The 17,643-nt window shown below is 39.6% G+C and overlaps 1 long non-coding RNA gene across 1 annotated transcript; it reads left to right on the plus strand.

Moving 5' to 3' along the window:
• The first annotated feature begins 16,601 nt into the window (after positions 1-16,601).
• Positions 16,602-17,123, plus strand: LOC142162590 (uncharacterized). The gene is made up of 3 exons (XR_012693821.1): positions 16,602-16,641; positions 16,725-16,910; positions 16,990-17,123. It is a non-coding gene; the product is annotated as an uncharacterized LOC142162590 (long non-coding RNA).
• The last annotated feature ends 520 nt before the right edge of the window (positions 17,124-17,643 follow it).

The following is a 17,643-nucleotide window of genomic DNA, read 5'->3' on the forward strand; positions in this document are numbered from 1 at the left end:
AAACACTACAGTGTCCTTACTGCATAATATCAGAATAAAATAAAAGTAGTTTGAGGGTCTCCTTGAGGTCTGCATCAGACTAGCAGACTGCGGGAAAAGGCTCATCACTGTTGTGTAGAGATCTAGGCCTCATCATCATCGGTATCATCAGTACCAGCATCAACAACATTAGACAAGAATGAATACTCTTCATTATCATCTTTGTCCTCGACCGGTATCTTCATGTTCGGCTGCCCCCATTTGAAGATGGACTTGATGCCTCTCCACTTCTTTACCATGAACTTGCCTTTCTTCTTATTTATCTCTTTCTCCTTCTTGAAGTCTGCTTGAAGATTTACATGTGCCTTGGCCATATTGCCATAGGCTGCCTCGAGCCTGCTAACAAAAGCTGCTAACTTCTGCTAAGACGCTGTCTGCTTTTTCTAGGCCTCCAGGTATGTCTTCATGTCTTTTTTAGTACAATAATCATGCCTAGGCTAGGAGTGTGAGGGCCACTAGGGAGTTGTGATACTAAGGGACGAATGGAGACAAGCTGGGAGTTCAGCATCCTAAATGGTCCCTCAGGCAGTGCTGCATGTGAGGAGGATTCTGATCCGGCAACTGTGGTGATTTTCCTCTTCTTACTCTTTACTGCACTACCCTCGCTCGTTTAATCTCAACAGATGAAAGGGTTTGTCGGCCGGTAACCAATGATCAGTGTTATGCACATCAACGTTTGCCTGTTGGCATAACTTTGTAACCAATGAAGGGAACATCAAGCCTGGATTGTCTTCTAGAAGGTACTCTTTCAGCTCCTGAATGATATACTAGCCGACATTCAAATGAATGCCATCATGTATGCATGCGATCATCAGGCCCCTACCATATGAAACATTTGAAACATTGCCATAAGGCGAGACTCTGTTGCAGATGATATAAAACCACATCTTAGCCTCAGCTATGAAGTCGACGGATTTCAAACCCTTTCTCTTGTTGGCCCACTTTTCTCTCTTGTATGCGGGATAAAGTTTAGAAACTAGCCAATCTCAATTTAAGCAATGACCTTTTTCTCGTACCGGCTCAAGTGGATGGTCTGGAAGCCCTAAAAATCATTGATCTGCTCAATTCCAAAACCTTATTATTTTGCCTATTATGGTGAGTTGTGGGTTGTTGAAGTTTGTACACTTAAGGTTTGTGTAAAATTCACGAACCTACTCATCATTGGCCTCACATGGAGTAGGCATAAAACAAGACTAGATGGTGGTCTACAGACGACCATAAAAATTTAGAAGTAGCACGGCCAATTTAACCTCGAAGATTCCCTTTTCAAGTACGACCTTCTTCGTAAGAAGGTTGTCATAATATCCGCGATGACAATCAGCAGAAATGAAGCGATCAGTGAAAAATTGTTCCTCCACAGCCTTTTCCTCAATTTTATGATTAAGTGCCCTTTTTCATTTGTGTTTGGGTCCATTTTTGAAACTTAAAGTACCTAAAAATCAAAACAAAGTTAGTTGGGCAGTAGAATGATGTTAAGCAATTCAAAACAATGCATTTAGGCCAGAGAACCAAGCCAAACGGGCCCAGCAAGCCAAAGTTGCAGAGCTACTATTTTTGCAATAACTGCCCAGTCACCGCACCTGCGGAAAACTATCGCAGGTGTGATTCCGCTTCTGCGGAATTTCATGCGCTTTTGCGAATAGTTACTGCAGACTAAAGTTCGAGGTGCAAGGCCGCATCTGCGGTACATTTCCCACTTTTGCGGTGTACATTAGGGGTTTCAAAAAACCCAGCAACTGTCGATTTCTCTCACTTCTAAACATGATTTTAGCACAAAATTAATACTCAAGACTTCTAAATTAGTGCACTAAATGATTATACGACTTGATTAAATTTGATTTTAAGGCACGTCGCAACCAAAATTCTCTTGGACAAATTATCGAACATTTAACGAGCAAAGAGAAGTCATGCTTCTTTAAACAAATTAGGTACTCAGATTTCCCCAAATATTTTTCAACAACAACAGCACACATAAGCAAACTCGCAACCAATTTACTCACCCCAAAAACTAACATAAATAGAGAGGGGAAAGCGGGACTGTGGGGGTTCGTCCAGGGAAAATCAGAGACGAAGAAGAAGATAAAAATAAAATTAGAAGAGAGAACTGAAGATGGTACCTGTGTTTCCTTGTGTGCAAGCAGTAGAATGTGAGACCAGTAAATTGTGTGAGAGGTGAGAGGAGTTAGAGTTTTTGGTAAAAAGGTTAGAGTCTTACCTAATGAAAGACTTTGGTCTTTTAAAATTCACCCGGTGGGCCGCTTCTGCACGTTTATGACCGCTTCTGCGGCTATGCTTCTGCGGCTACGCTTCTGCGGCTGGGGAACTGCTTTTGCGAATATTTTGGATCTGTACTCCATATGACGCTTCTACGAGGATGCATCTGCGAGAAAAGTTCCGCAGATGCGGTTACACCAAATGACTGATACACAAACTAGGTAGCCTCTGTTTTGGTTTATTCCAACACCTAAAACTCCTCAATTCAATTCCAAAAAATCGGAAACTTTAAAGATTAGTCAAAAATAACATAATAAAATATTCTATAAAAGAAATTTTCAAAAACAACTAAAAATTTTGAAAAACGATGGGTTGCCTCCCACTAAGCGCAACATTTAACGTCGTGGCACGACGTGAATCAACTTTACCACTTTCTCGCCACTTGGAAGATATGAACTGGACCTAACTTGGAATCAAGTTTGTGATCACGAGCCACGGGGGGTTGGTAAGTAGATGATCAAGCCATATGTCATTTGCTTCATTTTGCATTTCTTGGCCTCCATGTGAGGAATGTCATTTTGCCTTCTTGTATCTTCAAATTGTAAGATGTATGGCCCTTGCCTCTCCTCTTCACAATCCCTCATTGACTCATGTAGTTCAATTCTCATATCACCATATAATTCCAATGTTTAGAAATGCTTGGAATGTGACATCAAGCCTCCAAATTGTAATTCTTTCCGAATTTTGACATCCTCTTGGTCCTCCGAACTAGAGTCAAATTCAACCATATTTTCAACTACACCGGTTGACTCTAATTCTATTTTTTTTTCTCGGCATCACCAACAAGCATGGAGTCGGTTGGCGGAAGTTTAATTCTTGATTCCTCAAAATAAAGATCACTTTCTTCCTCGAAGTTGGACTCTTCTTGACCTCTTTCACACTCTCAAGTTGGTGGGCATAGTGAGTCTCAACCAATATTTTCATTTGATCTTCCAGGGTGTGGATATTCTTATCATTTTGAGTTAGTACTTGTTTCAAGTCTTCGCGTGCCAAGTTGTGCTTTTCCTCATTTTCAAGAATGGTCTCCAACATGAGCATCCCTCTCTCATTTTGAGCATTTGAGAGTTCTTCTTGGTTATGATCAAGTGCCAAATAAGGATTTTCGGCTTTAACCTCTAAGGAAGGTTCTTGAAAATCATTCACTTCTGAGGCTTTTTAGACCTCTAAAGCTTCAAGCATATCTCCCATTTGTATGTCCAACCTCTCAAGCGCCAAATTATTTTGGAGACTATTTTCCAAAAGCTCATCCAAGGCCTTTTGCTTTTTATTTCCTCCTTCAAGTAGGCATTCCATCCTAAATTTGAACTCTCTAATTATGCTCAACTTCTTCCACTTCCATATCCCTATAATGTTCATCACAAAAAGTAGAATCATCATAGCGGGGGTTCGGGGAAGGGAAGTTCAAATAAGCACAATTAGGTCAATGACCATTTTGACCACCACACTTATCACATATACTATACTCATGCGTTTGAGATTGTGCACACAATCCGCCCTCGGGAGAATTTAAACAATTTTGCCATGAGTGTGGTCCTCCATAATGAGGACAAGGGTCATCAAAGTATGAACAACTACCACCCGACTAATTTTCATTACAAGATGCCATTTTTCAAAACTAAGAAAATAGACAATAAATGATCAAGAAAAAAACATGAAAATTAAACAAAGATAAGAAAAATAATTACACAAATATTCACAAGTTTGGGCCAAAGCACGTACACTTACTTCTCAAACAACCTAAATACGTCAAATTGTTCCCCAACAACGGCGCCAATTTTGATGACGTCCAAAACCACTACTAAAAAATAAATAGACACGGTTTCATGCAATATAATATACCCAACTATGAGTTGGGTTCAATTCCCATAGAGAACAGTATGTAGGCGATTAGGCGTGTAAGAGAATTATCACTTGTTATGCTATGCCAAACACTTAGAAAGGGTTTTTGAGAAATATTATATCTAAATGCAAAAATATAAACTAACCTAGAAAGCAAGTAAAATGATCAATGGCTACAAGAATGGATACATGAGGAATTACACTCAAGTAACGATCCAATGTATTTTATGATTTTACAAATATGAGCAAGTTTATGTTAATTAGCCTATGGTAATAATTCTTTATTAGCTTCTCCCAAAGACTAACAAGACTTCCTAATTGAATTATACCTAAAACAATTAAGAGGTTAAACACACCCGAATATGACTACAAGTAGTTCTATCCTATCCCTAGTTAGAATCTATAAAGTCAGGGTTAACGCCCAAGTGCTTGTTAATTAATCTTTCCCAATCCAAATTATCTTTTCCAAAATTAATCTGAAGTTAATGGGAGAGTCATAGGGTTAGCTAATCCCTTTGGAAACATTAAAGAACAAGAATAATTAAAGAAATAATAACTCACTTCAATATAAATAAAAATGTTCAATACATAAGCACAACAAGATATTTAATCCACACTTTAAATATGAATATTCCTATAAACAAGATTCAAATGTTGGAAAAAATACTACACACTTAGATATTCAATATAAAGAGAGGAAATGAAGAGATGAACATAAATGGGTAAGAAATTCTCAACCAAAAGCTTTAAATCTTTAAGACTCAAGTATGTGTGCAAGAAACCTAGCTCCAAACCTTGTCTTCTCTAGTCAAAAGACTGAAACATAAGCCAAGGATGTGTTTCCAATAAGCTAGGTCGTGTATTTGTGAGTTTGGAATGGAGAAAGTGTGAAATGCCTAAGTTACCCAGGTCTGAAGCCCATCGGCCGCACCTGCAAAACAATCATTGCAGGTGCAGTACCGTAGAAGCGAATACCTACTCACAGAAGCAATTTTTGTTGGAAAATGTCTATACCGCAGAAGCGAACAAAAAGGACGCATGAGTGAGTCGCAAATTTTGCGCAAAAGTGCGACCACAGATGTGGTTCATCAATCGCAGATGCGAGTTCTTCCTCGCAGGCCTTCTTTCGTAGATATGGACCTTTTCTCGTAGATGCGAGACCGCCGATGCGGACCTTTCTATGCAGATGCGATTCCACTGGAAATATTTTCACTTCTTTTACTCTTTTTGCACAATTTCACTTTATTTGATTTCAATTCTCTTCAAGATATCACTTACCTAAAAATCGAGCAATACACACCATAAACAACCTCATATTATAGTTAACGAATGTAAAAACTAAAGCAAAAGGGACCAAAAATAAGTGATAAAATCACCACTCATCAACTGACACTTCTCACAAAGTCTAGGTGTGCATCACACCCCTTCTCAACCATTTTCGTACCTTTAGAAAGGACACAACCCTGCTAGGAATATAATCCAATGTACCCCTCCACTCCAACCACGGAAACCCTAGCATAGCCAATGCCATGGTCTTGGCATGACAATACAAAATAGCATGATAAGGTGGCAACCAGTCCATGACCAAGATCACATAAAAGTCTACCATTTTGAGTAGAAATAAATCAACTCTGGTCTCATAACCACCAATAGTAACTAGGCACTACCAATAAACATGGTCTACAACAATAGAATCTCCCAAATGTGTGGACACATATACGGGAGCACTCAAAGAATTACGTAATATATCTAAAAACGAAGCAAAGTAAGATGACACATATAAGTAAGTGGAGCCCGGATCAATAAAACTGAGGCATCCCTGCGACAAACTGTAACAATACATGTGATGACAGCATATGAAGCAACAGCCTTCGTCCTACCCGGAAAAGCATAGAAACGAGTCTGGCCTCTCCCTCTAGGGTGACCTCTACCTGCCTAACCTCCATCCCTAGCTGGTGGTACAGGTGGAGTGGCAACTGGAGCAGCAACCATGGCTTGTGAACTCTGTGGACCCTATGGAATCCGTGGAGCCTGTGAAATCTGTGGAGGTGCACCCCTCCTAAGTCTAGGAAAGTCCCTCACCATGTGTTTGGTATCGCTGCACTCAAAACAAGCTCTCGGTGAGCTTGGCTGCTAAAACTGACTCTGGAATGGTCGGTTGGACTGACCACTAAAAGCACCCCATGTGGGAGGTGCACTAGAAAGTGGTTGTGCATAGTGGGCAACCTGAGGCCTAGAAATAACTGGAGCACTACTAGTAGCTGGAAGTGCTGAAGGAACTGGTCGACTCACATATCCTCTACCATGATGGGCCCGGATCAAATAAAACTGAGGACACATCAACCGACGTCTCTCACAAAGGCTAGGTATGCATTACATCCCTTCTCAACTATTCGTCGTGCCTTTAGAAAGGACACAACCCTGCTAGGAATATAATCCAATGTGCCCCTCCATTCCAACTGTAGCAACCCTAGCATAGCCAATGTCACGGTCTTGGCATGACAGTACAAAATAGCATGATAGGGAGACAACCAGTCCATGTCCAAGATCACATAAAAGTCTACCATATTGAGTAGCAATAGATCAGCTTTGGTCTCATAACCACCAATAGTAACTAGACACTACCAATAAATATGATCTACAATATTAGAATCTGCCACAGGCGTGGACACATATATGGGAGCACTCAAAGAATCACGTGATATGTCTAAATATGAAGTAAAGTAAGATGACACATATGAGCAAGTGGATACCGGATCAAATAAAACTGAGGCATCCCTGTGACAGACTGGAACAATACCTGTGATGACAGCATTTGAAGTGGTAGCCTTCGTCCTACTAGGAAAAGCATAGAAACGAGCATGGCCTCTCCCTCTAGGGCGTCTGCCTGACCTCCACCCCTAGCTGGTGGTGCAGGTGGGGCAGCAACTAGAGTAGCAACCATGGCATGTGGACTATGTAGAATCAGTGGAGCCTGTGTAGTGGGTGGAGGTGCATCCCTCCTAAGTCTAAGAAAGTCCCTCACCATGTGTCTAGTATCGCTACACTCAAAACAAGCTCTCGGTGGGTATGGCTGCTGAAACTGACTCTGGCCTGGTCGGCTGGACTGACCACTGAAAGCATCCCGTGTGGAAGGTGCACTAGAAAGTGGCTATGCATAGTGGGCAATCTGAGGCCTAGAAATAACCGGAGCACTAGCTGGAAGTGCTGAAGGAATTGGTCGACTCACATATCCTCTACCATGATGGGTCGTAGCTACTGCGTGGCCACCACTAAATCCCCCAGTACCTCGAGGCCTCTTGGCCTTCCTGTCCTCTCTCTCTCTCGGCCCTTCATACCCTCTAACCTCCATGCGATCTCTACCACCTGCTGATACAAAGTGTCTGTCTCCAACTCTCCATCTATGCTGAATCTAATACCATAGTTGAGCCCATCGATGAATTTGTAGAATTGTTCTCTTATTGTACAAACCAAGGTAGGTGTATGTCAGGACAACTCACTGAATCTGATATCATACTCTAACACTATCATAGTCCCCTGATGTAGCTGCTCAAACTCTGTGCACCATGCATCCCGAAGGTTCTGGGAACAAACTCTCTCAAAAACATCTTTAAAAACTGAGCCCAAGTGAGTAGGGTTGCATGAGCTGGCCTACCCTCCTCGTAAGCCTGCCACTACTGATACATTGCTTCTGATAGTTGAAATGTAGTAAAAGCAACTCCGCTCACCTCCACAATACCCATGGTATGAAGATTATGGTGGCACTTCTCTAGAAAGCCCTGCGCATCCTCGGTAGTTGTACACTGAAAGTAGGAGGATTATACTTTTTGAACCTCTCAAGTTTCCTCTACTCCTCCTCAGACGTCGTTGGCCTGACCTCAGGCTGAACTGGAATAACAGGTTGCGCTGGTATAACCCCCGGGACCTGATCAACATGGATCGTTGCTCTAAAGTATGGGTTGTAGGAGTCTAAGCTTTTCCCCTAGCCTGAGATGTAGCTAGTGCAAGGGGAATCAATCCCGCCTGAGCTAAAGTGCCGAACATGCTCAAGAACTGTGCTAGGATCTCCTAAAGTCTAGGGGCAACAACCGACGTCTCGGGTATTTGTCCCCCAACCGGAGCTACTGGTGACTCATCGGTCCTTGTCCAGACAGGAGCTTTGGCTGCACCATGTGCTCATCCTCGGCCTCTTCCCCGGCCCCTGCCCTGGCCCCGGCCCCGGCCTCTCATGGCTCAAGCAGGATAGGGGGCAGGTGTCTGATCATTGGATGCAACAGTGCATGTCCTCACCATCTGTGAGAGAATAGAGAGACAAAGACTCAGATTTCAAAATCAACAAATTCACATGATAAGGAATCAAAGAAGCGGAATTTTCCTAACAATTCCTTAGCCTCTCGAAGATAAGTACAGATATCTCCATACCGATTCGCAAGACTCTACAAGTAGAATCATAATCGAGGTACCGCTTCGTATCCACATTTTATAATTCAAAATCACAACCTTTCCTTGTACCAACACGTGAGCCTTACATTAAGATATTTTTGAAAATAGTTTTCCAAAATAGCTACATGCATTTTAGCTCCCTTATGTTGTTGTGTGGCTTCAAGTAATTCCCTTACTAGCAACATGCATATAAATTCCCATGTTATGTTGTTGCATGCATATTAACCCATATCCTTATACCTCCGCATGTGCATCAATATCACAACACAATAACAAATCGCACCACAAGTGCCCATATGCCACAACTTGCCAAAATCAACAATACCAAAGTTATCACAACATATAGCCCACGGCTCAACCACAATGCGATCAAAAATCTCAATAATAATAAAATGAGTGAGAATTACTCTACAAGGAAAGATATCTCAATAGTCAACAATTTCAAATAAGAATAACTCAACAATAAAGGAGGTAATATGACAATAAGAGAGGCAATTAAGGCATATAAGAGCATGCTTGACAATAAGGGGTAGAGCATGTGATAACAACATCAAGTAAAGCATGCGAGAGAAATTTAACAATGGAAAATATAACAAGATATTAGAATTTCTAATTAAATGCATGAAAGAGTCTAACAGTTTAAATTGTTCATAATACCACATATAAACCCGTGTACACACACATCACCTCGTGTACGTGTCTTTCACATAGTCCAAATAACACAAATCAACATGTCCTAAGGGGTATTTTCTCCACACAAAGTTAGCAAGATATTTACCTCAAACAAGCTAAATCAATCCACTAATAAGCCTTTCTCATGAAATTCCAGCTCCGAACGGCTCGAATATAGCCAAAATAACGTAATACCATAAATACAAGCCATAGGCAGCAATTCCAGAAAATAAAGTTGCAATCCTTAACAAAAATCAAAAAGTCAACCCCAGGCCCGCACCTCAGAACATGACCAAACTTACAAAATCTGAACACCCATTCCGATATAAGTCCAACCAAACTAAAATTATCCAATTTCGGCCTCAAATCGACTTCCAAGTCCTCAATTTATAGTTTAGGAAAGTTTCACAAAAATCCTCAATTTCTCCAACTCAAATCTCTAATAAAATAATAAAAATAATGATGGAATCATGATTAATGTACAAAATCGAGTCAAAAATACTTACCCCAATACAATCCTTGAAAATCTCCTCCAAAACCAAGCTCTCTAACTCACAATATGGAAAATGAAATAAAACCCTCGATCTTCTCAGTTTCTGCCCAGAGATTCTACACATGCGGACAATTGGTCGCTTCTACGACTCTGCATCTGCGAAAAATACATCGCAGATGCGGCTTCCACTAAGGATCAGGAAATTTTGCTTTTGTGGACAAAACGTGCATCTGCGGACCCATGGCGCATCCACGTGTCTGCTCCTGCACAATAGTCACCGCACATGTGGTCCCTCACCCTAGTCCAAATCCCGCATCTACGGAGAAGTCGCCATTTTTGCACGTGCGCACCTGACCCAAGTGTCCGCACCTGCGACTTTCCCTTGGCCAGCCTCCTTCGCTTCTGTGATCCCCAGCCGCGCCTGCGGCCAAGCCCACCGCAGGTGCGATGACACTAGAACTCAGTTTTCTTCAGCAAACTTCCTAAGTCCAAAAGGAATCCGAATTAATCAGAATCACACCCAAGGCCCCCGGGACCCCATTAGAACATACCATCAAGTCCCAAAACACATTAAAAACATACTCAAGGACTTAAATCACATCAAACAACATCAGATCTACTAATCTCACCCCAATCCAAGCCTATTGAAAGAACGTTCAACTTCTAAAACTAATGCCGAATCATATCAAACTAACTCTGAATGAGCTCAAATTTTTCATACAAGTCCCAAATGACACGATTGACCTATGCCAACTCCCGGAACCATAATCGGAGCCCAATATCAATAAAGTCAACCATCAATGAAACCTGTCAACCTTCCAAACCTTTAATTTTCCAACTTCTACCGAAAAGCGCCAAATCAACATCCGGATATACGCCTAAGTCTAAAATTATAATATGAAGCTATCGGAACCATCAAAACTCTATTCTGGAGTCGTATATAACCTTTAATTTAGATTTGTTGTTATATTGATAAATTGATGATTGAGGTTTATTTTTTATGATATTTGGAGGTTATGTTTCAAATTTGAGCTCATTTGGAGTAGATTTAGGTGTCGAATCGTATGTCGGATTGTTGAAATTTGAAAAATAAGTTTTTGTTTCTAGGAAATTTGCACTTCGGACCTATTGAGCCTTAAGTACATAAAAACATTGGTTGCACTTCAGATATATTTGGTCTTAAGTGCATGAAAATATTTGTTATACTTCAGATCTATTTGGGTTTAAGAGCGTCTTAAGTGCAATTTTTGTACTTTAGACTTAATTGGCCTTAAGTGCATTGCACTTCAGATGAATTGTTTTTACTTCAACTTCTAACCGATAAGTATGAAGTTAATTCTAAAATGGATAAACTTGTAATTTTTTTTTGCAAAGTAGGTATAGCTTCACGTGTGATCCCAAAAATGCAAATGCCCTGTGTTCGGGGAATGCAAGTACAGGCGGAGTAGCACAGAGCCCAAATCCAAAGATAATATAATGATTCAATATATGAAATTGAAGAACCTTTTGGTAATATAATTTAATCCTCTTGGCGAGCATACTCAGGCAGACTAATTTATCAATCAGTTTCAACTACACTGGATAATTAAAAAACCGATGTAGGGTATAGACTGGCAAACTAAAGAGCATATGCCGCATGATGTGTTGATTAATTATAATAACTATTTTCCTGTTAGGTAGAGCACTTGCTTATTAGTATTTCATAAAAAAAATATGATACGGAAGGGAGCAAACAAAGTAAAAAAGTTGATACTTTAACCTATTTGGAGTTTCGAAAGAAAAAAAAGGATTGAATGCAACATTTATAAATAAAGTAAATTACAAGACAACAAACGTGTTTTTAATGGGTTTCGTACTTATTTCTCCCGTCGAGCACCATGGTGGCGCCAATTGACAAGTATATATGTGCCTATCTCATCCAACCAATCGCCCGCGGCCTTTAACAATTCGATCGGTCATTTTGAGCTTTATGTTTCGTTTGGTGATTTGAGACTTTGAATATTTTCATATGATGTATTATGATTTGTGTGTATGGTCGGTTTTAATTTTCGAGTGATTCGGGATTGATTTGGAAGAATGACTCTCGATTTGGAAGCTTTAAGTTGGAAGAGATGACCAAGGTTTGACTTTTGGGTAAACGGACTCGGAATCGAGTTTTATGGTTCCGATAGGTTCGTATGATGATTTTAAACTTGTGCATATATTCGGATTCGGTTGGAGGTTCCTAAAAGGATATGACACTATTTGTCGAAAGTTAGCAATTTAAAGAACTTAAGAGTTCATAAGTTTGACCAAGAGTTGACTTTGATGTTATTGGACTCCGATTGGTGTTCCGAGACTTTGCATTGGTCTATATAGTTGAATTGAACTTGTGTGCAAAATTTGAAAGTAATCTGAAGTGATTAAGTGTGATTCGGACACTCTTTTAAAAGAATGAAGATTTAATAACTTAAGAGAAATTCTATTCCGTTTGAGCCTCGATTCTTTGTTGTGATGTTCCCGTGGATGTTTTGAGGATTTGGATAAGTTTAGATAATATATTTGTACTTGTTGGTATGATTGGATGGGGTCCTGAGGGGCTCTGGTGTATTTTGCATCATTGGTTGAGAAACTTAACAGGATTTGGAGTTTGACCATGGTCAATATCGAATCAAGATAACCTCTTTTCGGTATTTTGAGTGCGCGAGCAGGTTCGTAATGTATTTTATGATTGAAATTCATAGATATATAACTTTTGTGCGGGAGGTTTTGAATGAGTTTTGGATGCTAAAATGAAGATTCTTTTGCTGCTGATTTTCTGGTGTAAAATAATTACGAAAATGTCATTTTTATCCCTTAAATTTTCAAACCTCCTTTAAAATTTCAAAACATCATATATCTCTTATTTTAAGGCTAAATTGAGTGATTCAAAAGTCTATCTTGGATGTAATCTCGTAAAAATTATGTTGGGTTTATCAAATGTGAGTTTCAGGGTCATCTAGGGTCTGATTCAAGCTATAACAGTTGCTGCATTATTTTACTTGTTTCGGAATTTAGTCATTTTTCCTTATATGGTTTTGGAGTTCGGATTTGTGTGATTTTGGAGGGGATTTTCCCAATTTTGATTGGGGTAAGTATTTTTTTACTCGATTTTGATTATATTTCATGAATCTATCTTCTTTTTTGGCATTTGGATTATGAATTTTAAAGAGAAATTAGGGGGTTTTGTCTAAACTTTCCTAAAGTAAATTTTTGAGTTTTGAACATCGATTCGGAGTCAGATTTGAGTGAAATTAGTATGGTTGGACTCATAATTGAATGAATTATCGGAATTTGTGAGTTTCATCGGGTTCCAGGGTGCGGTCTTGGGTTTGACTTTTTGGTTGACTTAGAGTTTTTAATTAAAGATTCGACCTTTATCGATTGGGTTTATCTCCTATGATATTATTTGATATTTTTGAGTAGATTTTGACTAGTTTTAAGTCGTTTGAAGGTTGATACACGCGGGATGACATTTGTAGAGTATTATTTGGCTTATTCGGTATTTGATTGGCTTATTCGAGGTAAGTAACATTTCTAAACTTAGAATTGAGGGTACTTATCCCTAGGAACCATGTTATTTGTGATGTGTTAGGGTGGCGCACATGCTAGGTGACAGGCGTGGGGACGTGCACCGAGAAAATCATGATCTGGATTGACTTTTGGACTACGTTGCAATCATGTCTTGTTGTATCTGTGTTTTTCCTACTTGTTAGAGTAACTGAGCTAGGATTCATGCTAGAAATCATATTTAGGCTATATGGCTACTTGATGAGACCATTAATTTTGTTGTGGGTTATCTGATTTAACTATAATTATACACTCGATCATGAGTCATCATTTGCATATTATATCTCAGTCTCTGTTCATTATTCATCGTTACGTCGCATGTTATCATTGCTTTACCATATATGGAGTTGTTGGGCTGAATGGTATGAGATTGTGAGCCCTTGAGATTTGAGAAGTTGATGACTGAGATGGGCCGTAGATCCAAGTTGAGAGTGTTATTATGGATCGGGTTAGACGCCACAGCAGGCCATACTGGCTTTATTGCTATTATTATTATTGTGGATTGGGTTGCACACACAACAGGCCTTATTGGCTTATTTATTATTGTGGATCGGGCTGCACGCCGCAACAGTCTTTATAGGCTTTTGATTAGCGCTCGGGCAGGATATGCTCCTTCGGAGCCTGACATACCAGCAGTGAGCGCAGACGTAATGATATATATACACGTGCTTTGGTGAGGGGCTTATGAGCCACGCACCCGTACAGTACGGAGTGATTTTTTGTGTGTTATGAAGTGGACATTTGAGACAGATATGTTTGAGGGTGAGAGTACGTGGGAATATCACCATGAAATCATTCATTTGACATGCGTACTTGGCATGTCGACATAGAGATGTATTTTTCCGCATGCTAAATGGTAATGTGCCATTCATAATTTGACATGTACATTTGACATGTAAGCATAGAGATGTATATTTCTCATGCTAGACACTATATGATAATTGATGATTTGACATATATATTGACATTAAGTACATTGCTCTTTCCAGAAGTGGTTATACATTTACTGCTTAATTTTAGGAAAATGTCTTTTGCTCTTTTTGATTGTATATAAACTCTTTTATTTTTTGAACTTTCGACCAGAGAATTCCCCGTTTGATGGACGAGTGCAGAACCAAAATATGGTTTATTTTTACTCAAAATATGCAAATAAGTGTAAAAAAAAAGTTACCAAACTATATATAACGCCACTAATGGTGGTGCTATACAGTAACGTTAACTGTACTGTTACTGTATAGCGCCACTATTAGTGGCATTATACTGACAAACCTTACATAGCGCCATTAATAGTGGCGCTATACGCCTTATTACCTGAACACATAGCGCCATTAATAGTGGCGCTATACCCCTTAATACAAATCCTCCATCTTCTTCTTCTTCGTTCCATCTCCCTCATTTCTCATTTCTGGTCCCCACCCACCACCACCACCGATTCTGCCCCCATTTTTTTAAAAAAAAAAATTTTGGGTCCCCCCGTCACATAAAAGTTTAATATTTGTGGTCCCACTGTCGAGTAGAGCTTCGTGTTATTGTGGATTCACTCTTCCGGAGTCAAAATTTCGATCTATCTACATTTCGAAAATTCTAAATCGAGGTATTTCGATTTATTTTAAGTTGAAACTTTTATAACAATGCATATTACTTGATTTGTATGTGTTCTATTTCGATTTGTGTTTATTTTTTTCAAAACTAGCATGTTAAATTTTATCCGGATTTAATTTTAGTGTTGTATAAAAAATATGTAAATTAGTCTAAAAAATGTGTTTGTTAATATCCTCATGTAGATTTATGTGTTTTTATGCCATTTAGTTTAGATTATTTTTTAGCGTAGTAAAATGTATATTTTTTTAGCGTAGTAAAACGTAGACCTTTTTAGCGTAGTAAAACGTAGACCCTTTTAGCGTAGTAAAATGTAGAGCCTTGTAGCGTAGTATTGTGTAGTAATTGTTTAATTATCTTATATTCTAGCACGAAACCCATAATTATATATATAATTCTTACAATTAATTTATTAAAAAATATGAATAAAAATTATAAAAAAAAACATAAAATTATTAATGATAATTTGGTACTACTGGGCCTCAGAAAATCTAGCACGAAACCCATAATTATAATATATATATTATTTTTACAATTTAGTTATTAAATAAATATGAATAAAAATTATTAAAAAAACATAAAATTATTAATGATAGTTTGGTACCACTGAGCTTCAGAAAATCTAGCACGAAACCCATAATTATAAAAATTATATATATATATATATATATATATATATATATATATATATATATAATTTTTACAATTAAGTTATTAAAAAATATGAATAAAAATTATTAAAAAAACATAAAATTATTAATGATAGTTTGGTACCACTGGGCCTCAGAAAATCTAGCACGAAACTCATAAGTATATATATAATTTTTACAATTAAGTTGTTAAAAAAATATGAATTTAAATTATAAAAAACACACATAAATTTTAATGATAGTTATTAAAAATTATGAATTTGCAGTTGACGACATGGATTCACCTATACATCCCGGCCCTCGGACGTCGGAGCTACTACCCCTACAGCCCCAGCATAGATCCGAGCATATATGGGGGGGAGAGTTGCTTACGCAGACTTTTCGGGGCAGGAGAGTGGATTTATTGTGGGAGTTTTTGACTACTCCCCGTGTGGTCTATCACCTGGAGGAGATGGGATTATATAGGATCATTAGCATTGGCCGGATACAGCTCGACTATGCTTTGATCACGGCGTTGATTGAGCGGTGGCGACCGGAGACGCACACTTTCCATCTGCCCATCGGCGAAGCCACCATCACACTCCAGGACGTCGAGATTTTATATGGCCTGTCCACCGATGGCTTGCCAGTTTTACTGCCTGGGAACATGAGATATTTTAACCGGGCTTCATATATGGATATGCTGCACAGGCTCACGGGCTTCAGGTCCGAGGACCCAGATGTAGCAATTGGGAGCAGTCGTATGCAGTTGGTCCCCATTAGAGACCACTTGGTGCAGATCCACGATACTATCACCGACGACTCAGCGGAGGTGGATGTGGAGCAATATACGAGGCTGTTGTTGCTCCTTCTATTTGGGGGGTCTTGTTCCCGAACACTTCGGGGAACCTAGTGAGCCTTCGTTTTCTGCATCATATTGCGGACTTTGATGATACAGTCAGCTACAGCTGGGGTGGTGCTGTCCTATCTTTTTTGTACAGGCAGATGTGTCGGGCATCCATGGGCACACAGAGAGACGTTTCTGGCTTTCTGCCACTTCTACAGGTGATAACTTATTCAAATAATTTGTCGTTTAGTTCCAATTCTACCTAGTTATAGTTAATCTTTACGTCAACTTTCTGTTTTAGGTTTGGGTGTGGGAGCGATTTCTGCAACTTCGGCCACCTCTACCACAGCTACCGGCTAATGTACATATTCCTGATCTCCCTCTAGCTTGTAGGTGGGTATTGCGTCGTAGACTTGCACGAGAGTATCATGGCCATCATAATCTCCCCTTCTGTAGGGATGTGTTGGATTTTCTGGAGGATGCACAGGTGAATATCTAACTAAACTTACCAATTATTGTTTAACTAGGTGTTGCGCATACTAACGGTTTGTGTTATTATTTGATAGTTCATCTGGACGCCGTACAACGAAGAGCTGATAGGTACCCTGCCAGCGTATTGCACGCACGGTCGCCATATTTGGAGGGCTTCCGTCCCTCTCACGTGCCTCGATATTGTTGAGCATCATGCCTCAGAGCGAGTATTTCATCAGTTTGGATTTCCGCAGTCTATACCGACTCAGCCTGCATGGGATCCTTTACATTATGAGAGGGATGATAGGATGAGAGTGGACACACATTTATTGAGTGGCTGACAGCGCAGTTGGGTATTTGGGACAGCCGAGGGGACTTGACCCCAGCTCCGCAACACTTTCCTATCGAAGTTTATATGGCATGGTACCGCACTGTTTCCCAACTTTTTATCGGGAACCCAGTTCATCAGGTAGATGGTCGGTACGTCTCATACGCCGGGAGACATGAGGCTCTGGTATGTTTTCTGTTATTATCAATTACATTAATAGTAATTTCTAGTCAAATACGTAGTTTATATTAAAAACTTTTGTGCAGGCGATTGGATTGCATACCGTATATCGTATGGGGCAGCAGATGCAGAGTTATGTCCACGACCCTGTGATCATGCAGGACTATAGTCGTCGCTTAATGGATATGGTTGCCCAGACACTGCAGCGAGGCCGATCGGATCAGTGTTTGGCACACCAGCC

Source organism: Nicotiana tabacum, chromosome 8, assembly GCF_000715075.1.
Source record: "Nicotiana tabacum cultivar K326 chromosome 8, ASM71507v2, whole genome shotgun sequence".
Taxonomy (NCBI): Eukaryota; Viridiplantae; Streptophyta; class Magnoliopsida; order Solanales; family Solanaceae; genus Nicotiana; species Nicotiana tabacum.